Below are 10,244 nucleotides of genomic sequence, written 5' to 3' on the forward strand. Positions count from 1 at the left end.
GCTTTTTCTTTTGTAAGTTGGAGCGAATATTTCTGCTGTGCATGGGGTCTGCTGCTTGATGTTCGGATTGTAACCACACATTCACCTTGGATAAGTTGCCGGGTACCCTGATTTACTTAAGGATGGAGATTCGTGAATGTACTCGTTATGTACTCGAGCAACATCATTTCGGCGCTTTCTGCGCGAACTGAACCCATGTGAAATTCAATTTATATATGTGTGTGTGAAATTCATCATAGACTGTTATTACATATATTATATTGCCCAACGAATTAAATATTATTGTATTTTCGATTTTTCCAAAATTAGCTCTTAGGATACTAATTTTCTCAATTCTCATCCTCGTTTCCACTTGAAAAAATGAAAAGTAAAAGGGAAAAAATCTACAATTATAATAAGACAAATTAAATATAGAACAGAAGGAACAAAATATTTACCCGAAGGAGGGACATGCTCTTCAGACAAGAATTTCTTTCATGCTCTTCAGACAAGAATTTCTTTTGTGAAAACAGTGTGATAATAGTATAGGCCTCCTCTACACATAGATATGTAATTATTAAATTAATCAACACTATAAACTATAGGAAAAAGAAATAATGAAATAAAATTGCATGCAACGAACCGTGAATTAAAGCTCACAATTTGAAGGATTTGAAGCTTCTGTAAAATAGGTGGAGTAAGTAATTAACATGAACAAAGCTGAGAAAAATAGGACCTTAGTGACAGAGATAAAGAAACAGATAAAGCCGACCGACAACGCCAAGGCGACCAAAAAGAGGTCACATTTTGGAGCACACATGAAAAACCAGATTACACCTATAAGAGATGCGAAGCTGAACGCCCTCCGCCAAAAAGAAATATAATTGCCTGCAATTTATTCAATTTCATATGCTGAAGAAAAAAAGAAACTAAATTGGGGGCAGAAAAATGGGGGGAAAATGGAGGAGTGCCATACCACATAGAGGTTGTCGTCTGTGTAGGCGGCAGAGGCGGCGGCGTTGATGCTCGCCGACGCTGGAAGCAGCGAGCCCTGCGAGAGGGAGGGGTAAATTTTAGGGATGTTAAATTGGTATACAAAATTTCGTTACGCCAACATTTCGTTTACCGAACTGAATATACAATTTGGTTTGGTAAATAACCGAATTACATCAATTTTATGTAAAAGTATTTAAAATGAGTGGTGACTGTAATTACCAAAACAGGAGGGATTTTTTCGTAATTTGGCCATATCTCAATGAGTGGCCGTAATTTGCCCCTTATATATATATATATATATATATATATATATATATATATATATATATATATATATATATATATATATATATATATATATATATGGGGAGGAATCCTATAATGGTTTCTTCCATTTTTTAAAGAGACAAAAATACCCTATGGCAAGTTCAAACTTTGAAGGACAAATGAGTATTATAAATTAATTGTTAATTATTATAAATTAAAATTAACTTATATTAGGACATTAAATAATTATATTATTAATTATTGCCAAATATAGTATGGACAAGTTTAAACTAATAAGGTCAATATGTAACAAAAATTCTAGATGCACGTACAATAGATTTAACGAAAAAAAACCTACCAACATGACATTTTAAAATTAGTTTTAATTATCTTAACATACATCTTTATATAAAATATAATTAAAAAACTCTTCATTTAATTAGTTAGTATCAAATTTTTTCAGTTGAAGAATTTTTATCACTCTTCGGGTTTTGATTATCTATGTTTACTAATATATATGTTTACTAATAAAAAATAGTTTATACAATTCATAATTTTATATATGCCAATCAGTAATCACTATAATATGTAAGATTAGATGTACGAGTAATATAAATAAATAAATAATTATTGTAACTTATTTATAAAAATAAATTGTAATCTTTTATTGAATAAATTTTCCATGATTATGTAATACTCAATTATTGATAAGAAAAAAAACTATCTGATTCCTAATGATTGTTCAACTAATTTCTAATATATTTATTAATATTTAATTAATAGCAACTTTATTGAGGTGGGAATTTAAATAGTCTCATGTCTTTAATGTATATTCATAATACCCTAAACAATTTTTGATTAAATAAAACGGCATAAAAGACAGAATAATATAATATATGTTTTTGTAATCTATTTCATGCTCTAGACATACAAAATATAAGGTTACACCATGATCCACCATGACGACACCATCTACGTACGACCATAAAAAATGTGGAGAATCAGACAGGAACCACCGGTGGCTATATAGCATCTTACATTGATTTTTCAAGAGATAGCTCTTCGCATTTTGCAGTTTCAATAATGGCCAGCAATACCGATATGCATGGTGACGGGAATGAATTTCATAATTATTAGACAAATCACGAAAAAACCCCTGAGATAAGGTCTAATTACAAAAATCCCCCTCATATTTGCGTGATTACAAAAACCCCCATGAGGTATGTTGTCGTCTTACACAGTCTTCCTACGGTGTTACTTTTAACGGAATCTTTTTTATTCCATGGAATATTCATCTGAAAAGGTCATTTTGGCCGTTGGTGGGTAATTGAAGCATATTTCACTTAGGGGGCAAAATGTAATATATTTAAAAAACCGTAGTTACTTTTAATTTTAAAACTGTAATGTATTTCTTGAGTTTATAATTATTCAAAATAGAAAATATATATAAAAGAATTAAACATATCTTGTATCATTAAAAGTTTTTATTTGTTTTGTTTATAATTTTATAATTATTTGTTCAATAAAATCGATTTCACATTTTTTGGAAAGATATTCTCGTATTTCTTATTTTAGGTTAAAAATATTTTCATTATTTTTTAATAAATTCCTAATAATATTTCAATTTTAAACAAATAAAATGCAAAAACAATATATTAAATATAAAACAAATTATAAAAAAAATATATTATTTTATTCGTCAAGGTGACACCATAGGGGACTGTGTAAGACGACAACATACATTTGGAGGGGCCGGGGGTGTCGTAATCAAGCAAATATGGGGGAAAGTTATTAATTAGACATTACCTTCAGATGGTTTCTCGTAATTTATCATTTATTGTTTTTCAAATAATAGAAGGGTCAAACGAACAAGATACGTTTTATGTGAATTTAAACGGTCAAACGCTGGTCAGAAGGGGATTTTTGTAACTACACAACATGAAGGAAATTTGTTTAATTAGGTTTTACCTCAGGGGTTTTTCATAATTTGCCCTAATTATTATAAAGAATACATGTAAAACATATTTATTAATAATTTTGTTAATTTACCTTTTTATGTTGGCTTCTATTTGTTATATATTCATTTCTTGGGTGACTAATTTGACTTCAAAATTTCTAGATCACGTAAGTATTTGTTGACCACAACAAAAGTACTAACACCTGAGAGCTTGAGGCTGGACTTCAATTGTAAATTTGGAGGCATGTTCTCGAGATTTCAATACTTACAATTTTAATCAATAAGTTTTTGTTATATTGTTTCTTCAATAATTGAGGTTTTTTTGATTAATTTTGGGAGGTTTAGTTCCAGTTTGCACCTTCGAGATGTAGCATTTTACAACTTTGCATCGCCATAGAAAAAATAATATCACATTCACCCAACATAAGTTTTGAGGTTAATGAAGATAATTTCATGTTTTAATAGCATTTATAAATGAAAATTTTCTTTTATGTGATAAATATAATTCGAAAATAGAATTTTGATAAATAAATTACAAGTTTATTGGATATCTACCACTTTTTCGGAATTGGTAAAAAAAGTTGATGATTTTTTTTGTATGAACCGATACTCTTTATGTAATTTAGTGAAAAAAATAGTTGAAGGATGGAAAAATAATAACTTTAATACTTTGTACACATAAAATAAATATTTTTGTATGGGTGTAGTCACCGATGGTATTTTGATCTGTGCAATAGTATATATTTTTGTGGTGGAAAGTGTCAAGTTAAATTGTTTAGTTCTCCCCACCATTCAACCATTTACTAACTAAATTACTTGAAAGTTTCCGCAAATTACATATTATTTTTTACTAAAGATCAACCAAAAAGATAATTTACCTAGATGATTTTGCTAAAACAATTGGGGTGCAATGTGAATGGTTAGTTACCTTTTGAGAGTGCAAAGTGCTATTATTTTTTTTTGGGTGCAAAGTGTCGAATGCTATATTTTGAGTGCCAAGTGGAATAATTAAGTCATTTCGGAAAGAGAAAAAATGAAATGAAATTGTAAAATCTTCACAGCATTTCAATTATTTTGGCTGACATGTTTAAGGTTTACGGTTAACATATGCCTCACTGCAAATATTGTTAATTTCCCCATTTTCTTGAGTTACAATTTCAATTTTGTCTTTCTGGGTTATGAATATGGTCACATGTGGTGATAATAGATGCTTCCTTGTGTCACATGATGTTACAAAAAAAATTGAAGAAAGTTTGTATAAAAATTAATCACGTCAGTGAAAAAGCATTACTACAATGATATTAATGGCCCACAAAAAAATGTTATTTCACTCACTCGAAATTTAGCAAGAAAAAAGAATGAAAAGGATAAAAAAGGATGAAAAGAATGAAATCCATGTTCGTGCAAACTTTTGAGAATTTTTCTTTCTTACTATGTAAAGGAGAAGTTTTCTTGACCTATAAATCAGGAAAATCCGTGGATTTGATAATGTTTCTATTCCAACTCCACAATATTTCGGTGGAGCAGTTGAACAACCAACTTTGTTTCATATCTTTAAAAAAAATCAACTCAGTCCCCAAATTGTAAGGTTGATATTAAATAAGGAGATATGTTCATAACTTACACTTTAACCCCTCAATTGAGATTTTCTTCATCGTTTCACCATTCCACAATTTTAAAGGGGTTTATAGGTATTGTTGCAAAATGGGTAATGCAAATTATTGTGATGTATTTTTGGAGTTTGCTTGTACTATTTTACTTTCAAGATTTTTTTATTTTACTTTTTAGCTATTTTGACATTATATTTTTTAATATTACTTTTGGTCCCCCAAAGGTTTTGTAAATATGTGTCTTAACCCTTAATTTTTTTTTAGTCTTCATAATTTTATATAAATTATAGATATATATCATATTTAATATAAAAATATAAAATAAAATGGTAAAAACTTGTACTATTTTAAATAAAATTTATGAATATTTACTTATTAATCTTTGATTTTTTTTATATCAATGTCTCTTAAAATATAATATGAAACGGTGCCTTGAATCCCATTAAGTGCAATATATTATTAGAATAATTTAAATTTTTTTGTCATGCTTGAAATATTATATATATATATATATATATATATATATATATATATATATATATATATATATATATATATATATATGTGTGTGTGTGTGTGTGTGTGTGTGTGCGCGTATTATTTTAATTAAAACTTTGCAATATAAAGTTATAAACCTATTTTTGCAATGTTTTGTGAAACTAAATTCTTTTTCGGGCGCGCTCCGAACCCCAAAATTTTAGTTAGCCCTCTACTTTTTAATCCTGGTTCCACCCCTGCGCACGTCCATCTTCCTAGTTACACAAAAGAGAGGAAAAATGGCGAACAAGAACAAAAACGAGAAGCTACGTGTCATAATGATATAATTCATGTACAAGGCCTAGGGGTGGAGATCGGATGGATCGGATCGGAAACCACCAGTTCGGAAAAATTCCGATTTTTTTCGGAAGTCAAAAGGCAGTTCCGAATCCGATTCCGAAAATTTCGGAATAGAAAAATTCATTCCGATTCCGATTCCGAAAATTTCGGTCGGAATTTCGGAATTTTCGGAACTTGCGCTGACTTGGTGGTTTCCGGCGACTGTTGTTTTTTCCACGACGGATCAACGGCGACGATGGAGCGATTTTGAGAGCAAACTCATTTCCTATTCCAAAGACACCCTTTTCCGCAAAGAATTTTCAAATCTTGAAAATGGTGGTGAAAGGGCAGAAGGAGCAGATCTCGACAAGAAAAATGTACAGAAAAAAGGAGGTGGCAAAAGAAGACGTCGCTGCAAGAAGAATGGCGAAAGAAGACGTCGCCTGCAAGAAGAATTTTTAACGAAAAGAAAAATAGAGAAATGGCCTAGAGAAGAAGACGTGGGCGGCGGATAGAGAAAAACAGGGGAAGAGAAGAGGGTGAGGCTGTGAGCGGCGGAAGAAGAAGAGGAAGAAAATTAGGGTTTTGATATTTAATGTTTAGTCCTTCAAAATTGTAAATATAGAGTTTGGTGACTTAGTAGTTTGCTAAATGGGCTGCAGGCCTATTCTTTTTAAATATGAGATGGGCTTTTTCGAAATTGAAGTAGTTAATGGAAAACAAAACTACAATATAATTCATAAATAGCAATAATTTCGGAAAAAATCGGAAAATTTCGGAAATATTGTCGGAAAATTCGGAATTATATTCGGATCGGAATTCGGAAATTCCGAATATTTTGTATACAATTCCGATTCCGATCCAATTTTTTTCGGAAAATTCGGAAATCGGAATTTCGGAAATCGGACTTCAAAAACTCTTTCCAAATTCGGAAATAATCGGATCGGAACCGGCGGAAATCGGAAATTTCGTTCCGATTTCCACCCCTAACAAGGCCACATAATCTCTTTCGTTAACCTAACCCTAAAGCTAGCTCGCTTCAAAGGGCTTCTCCTTCACCTTCGCCCACCTCGATTTCATCCACCACTAAATCTCCCAATCTCAGCCCGCAGAAACCGACATCTTCGCCGGAGCTATAGCTTCCGGCCTCGACATCAGTTACACTACCTTCAGCCACTTTGACGCTTATTTGAAGTTCTTTTTGGACAGGTTTCCCGACAAAGTAGACGAACTTGTCGGAAAAATAATAGGAAGTTCGCCCCCGGGCAGTGACCAGTTCTTGATCGCCGATACTTTCAGCGTCTGGCCGTAAAAGATATCGGAGAAGTACGGATTGGTGAACGTCTCTTTCTGGACGGAGCCGGCGTTGGTTTTCTCGCTGTACTACCATCTGCCGCTTCTGAGAGTCAACGGCCATGTTCCGGTCAACGGCCGGAGAGAGATCGTGGGTTATGTTCCCGGAGTTGAATCGATCAACACCAAAGACTTTATGTCGTACTTCCATTATTCGGAGATGGAGATGAGACACACGGTGATTTTCGGGGCGTTCGATGCTGTGAAGAGAGCGGATTTCGTGCTCTGCAACACCGCGCAAGAATTGGAAGAGGAAACGATTCGGGACCCTGCAGCAAAAGCAGCGGTTTTACGCCGTCGGCCCACTTTTTCCGGCGAAATTCTCCGTCGCCGGGAGTCTCTTGCCGGAATCCGACTGTACGGAATGGCTGAACTCGAGGCCTTTTCGATCAGTTCTCTATGTTTCATTCGGCAGCCTTGCGACGACTGATAAAAACGTGATTCTTGAAATTGCGGGCGGGCTTTTACTATGTGGAGTGAGTTTCATTTGGGTTCTCCCGCCCGGGATAGTGGCGGATTCCGGCGGCGGCGGCATTTTGCCGCCGGGATTTGAGGAAAGTATTCAAGATAGAGGGCTGATTGTCCCTTGATGCACTCAAACTCAGGTGCTGTCGAATCCTGCCATTGGAGGATTCTTGACACATTGTGGGTGGAATTCGATACTCGAAAGTGTTTGGTGTAATGTCCCAATGAGTTGCTATCCCTTATTTACTGATCAAATTACCAACAGAAAATTGGTGGTGGATGATTGGAGAGTTGGATTGAATCTGTGCGATGGAGATTCTATTACAAAGGAGGAAGTTGCAGAAAAAATCGGGATTTTGATGAGTGGCGAAAAATCGGATGAGTTGAAGACATGAAATCAAGAAAGTGAGAAACACTCTGCAGAATGCGTTAACCGAAAATTACAGATCATCAGAGAAAAACTTCGATTGTTTCGTTCACGTTGCATGCGATGAAATCATCAATAGGTGTAAGAAGAATCATTTGCCCAAATATTGATGTTTTTGCCGTTTTTAATACTTGTCTTTTCTTTGTGTTTCTATTACCATTTTCGCGTAAGATTTGTCGTCTCGGAGTTTGTCTCGTGTACTAAAATAACCATGCTTCATTATCGTCTCTCTCTATCTATATACCTTGCTCTAAAACTCGCTTCAAATGGCTGCACCGTCACTTTTGTCCACACCGAATTCATTCACCAAATGTTGTCCGAAGCCCACCAACAAGAAGGTGACACCTGTCTCAACGAGCTCGAATTCTTCTCCGAAGCACGTAAATCGAGCAATCTTGATATACGCTACACAATGATCTACGATGGGTTTCCGTCGGATTACGACAGAATTCTCAACTTCAATGAGTACTGGGAAATCATGCTCCGCGATTTACCACTTGGATCTCCTCGCCGAAACGGGATTTTTCCATCCAAAGGTATCTGATTTAATTAGCCGTTATTTTGAGTTTTAATCATATGATTCTTGTTTTTTAATCAGGTAATCAGGGGGAAATGATCATAGATTTTATACTTGATGTCGCATCTTCAAGATTCAGATATTACGACAATACCCCACCAAATTGTGATCAAGGGATTCGAGCAGGTGAAACACGCAGATTTCATCTTAATCAACACAGTAAACGAACTCGAACGAAAAACACTATCAGCTCTAAACGAAAAACAGCCCACAAATCTCTAACGCAATCGGTCCAATAAAAATTTTCAACCAATAATTTCACCAAAACCGTTGTCCCCAAAAGCCTGTGGGCCCAAACAGACTGCACAGAGTGGTTCGAATCCAAGCCTATTGGCTGGGTTCTATATGTCTCGTTTGGCAGTCTTGCTCAGAGCAATAAGCAGATAACTGAGGAAATAGCTTACAGACTTGTCACGAGTGGAGCAAACTTTGTATTGGTGATTCGTGAGGAAAACGATGATGTTTTTTTGCCCGAGGGTTTCAAGAATGAGGTTAGAGATTCGTGGGCTGTTTTTCGTTTAGAGCTGATAGTGTTTTTAGTTCGAGTTTGTGATTTCGAATCCGGCTATTGGAGAGTATATGGTGTGGGGTACCGATGATTTGTTATCCGTTTTTCGCATCGAGTTGTTCCAAAGGATCAAAACGGCCAATTATTAATGGAATTCCTTGTCGGCTCTCTGTGAAATACTTGTTTGACCGAGGGCTTCTAAATACATCGTAAGCTAAACCGGTACTGACGAATAACCAACCTGCAATGAATAGGGAAGGTATGGTAATTCTATGAATGACCCAATATCGAATACTCGTAATAATATCAGCAAAAGAACGTTCTCCTGTGCTTCCAGACATGCTCAGCTCCATCCACCCTTCTCAAAAGGGTCTTGAAGGAGAAAAAAGAAGCTGGTCGGGGTTTCCGTACAGGTGATGTTTATAGCTGCCGTTTTCATCCTCCTTGTTCGAAACCCCTCTTTTTGCTTCTAACCCTTATTTCTCGCTGATTGCAACATTAAAACCGGCAAAGTAAGGCTAAATTTGTTCCATTTATTTTAGAGAGGAAGGACAACTGTCATGTCAAGAATCAAGAAGAACGCAGGTTGAATTGGGAAAAAGAACGAGGTAAAATAGCTTCACAAGGCGGAAATGAAAATTTCCATATGCGGCGATAACAAATGTACAAGGGCATCAAAATCTATAGAATAATACCATAAAAATTTAAGAACCTCCCGACGTACACATACGCCTGGCAGCACTAATGATGCACTCTTGACGTTGCCAATTGAGCATGCACGCATGCCAACCCTGTTCCACAACTAAAGCAAATAAACGCAGGACACGAGCAAACAGACAAATAAATGTGACATGTACGCTCAAGTAGGCGGGCAAACGATTCAACGAAATACATGTTGTAGATAGCTAAAATTAATAAATTGGTAAATTAAATTAGTCAATTAAATTGAATTATGGTTTACCTTGAAAGACAAGTCATTTAGATAAACATCAATTAATTATTAGCCAATATGATTATTTCTTCTCTTTTAAGTTATAAGAGATAAATATCAATTTATGAATGCCAATCAAATTGTGCCACGTCATCAAGAAGACTTTATGTAGAACTCTTATTCTATCACTATAAATAGAGACCCTCCCTACACAATTTAGAACACAACTCAAGAAGAAGAAAAAATGTAGCGAAAATTCTCTCTACGATATTTAAGGCGTTTTTCATCAAATCGAGGGCATTCTTCAACAAATCAAGATCAAAGGAATATTGAAGGGTCAAATCCATTAAGAACTCTA

At 34.7% G+C, this 10,244-nt stretch overlaps 2 pseudogenes across 1 annotated transcript; both read left to right on the forward strand.

The window, feature by feature from the left end:
* The first annotated feature begins 5,958 nt into the window (after positions 1 to 5,958).
* Positions 5,959 to 7,998, forward strand: LOC105966990 (UDP-glycosyltransferase 86A1 pseudogene; annotated as a pseudogene).
* Positions 7,999 to 8,169: 171 nt separating this feature from the next.
* Positions 8,170 to 9,818, forward strand: LOC148765916 (UDP-glycosyltransferase 86A1-like; annotated as a pseudogene). The gene is made up of 2 exons (XR_016029156.1): positions 8,170 to 8,406; positions 8,469 to 9,818. The product of XR_016029156.1 is annotated as a UDP-glycosyltransferase 86A1-like (transcript).
* Positions 9,819 to 10,244: the final 426 nt, after the last annotated feature.

Source organism: Erythranthe guttata, chromosome 13, assembly GCF_056151865.1.
Source record: "Erythranthe guttata isolate IM_541 chromosome 13, IM_541, whole genome shotgun sequence".
Taxonomy (NCBI): Eukaryota; Viridiplantae; Streptophyta; class Magnoliopsida; order Lamiales; family Phrymaceae; genus Erythranthe; species Erythranthe guttata.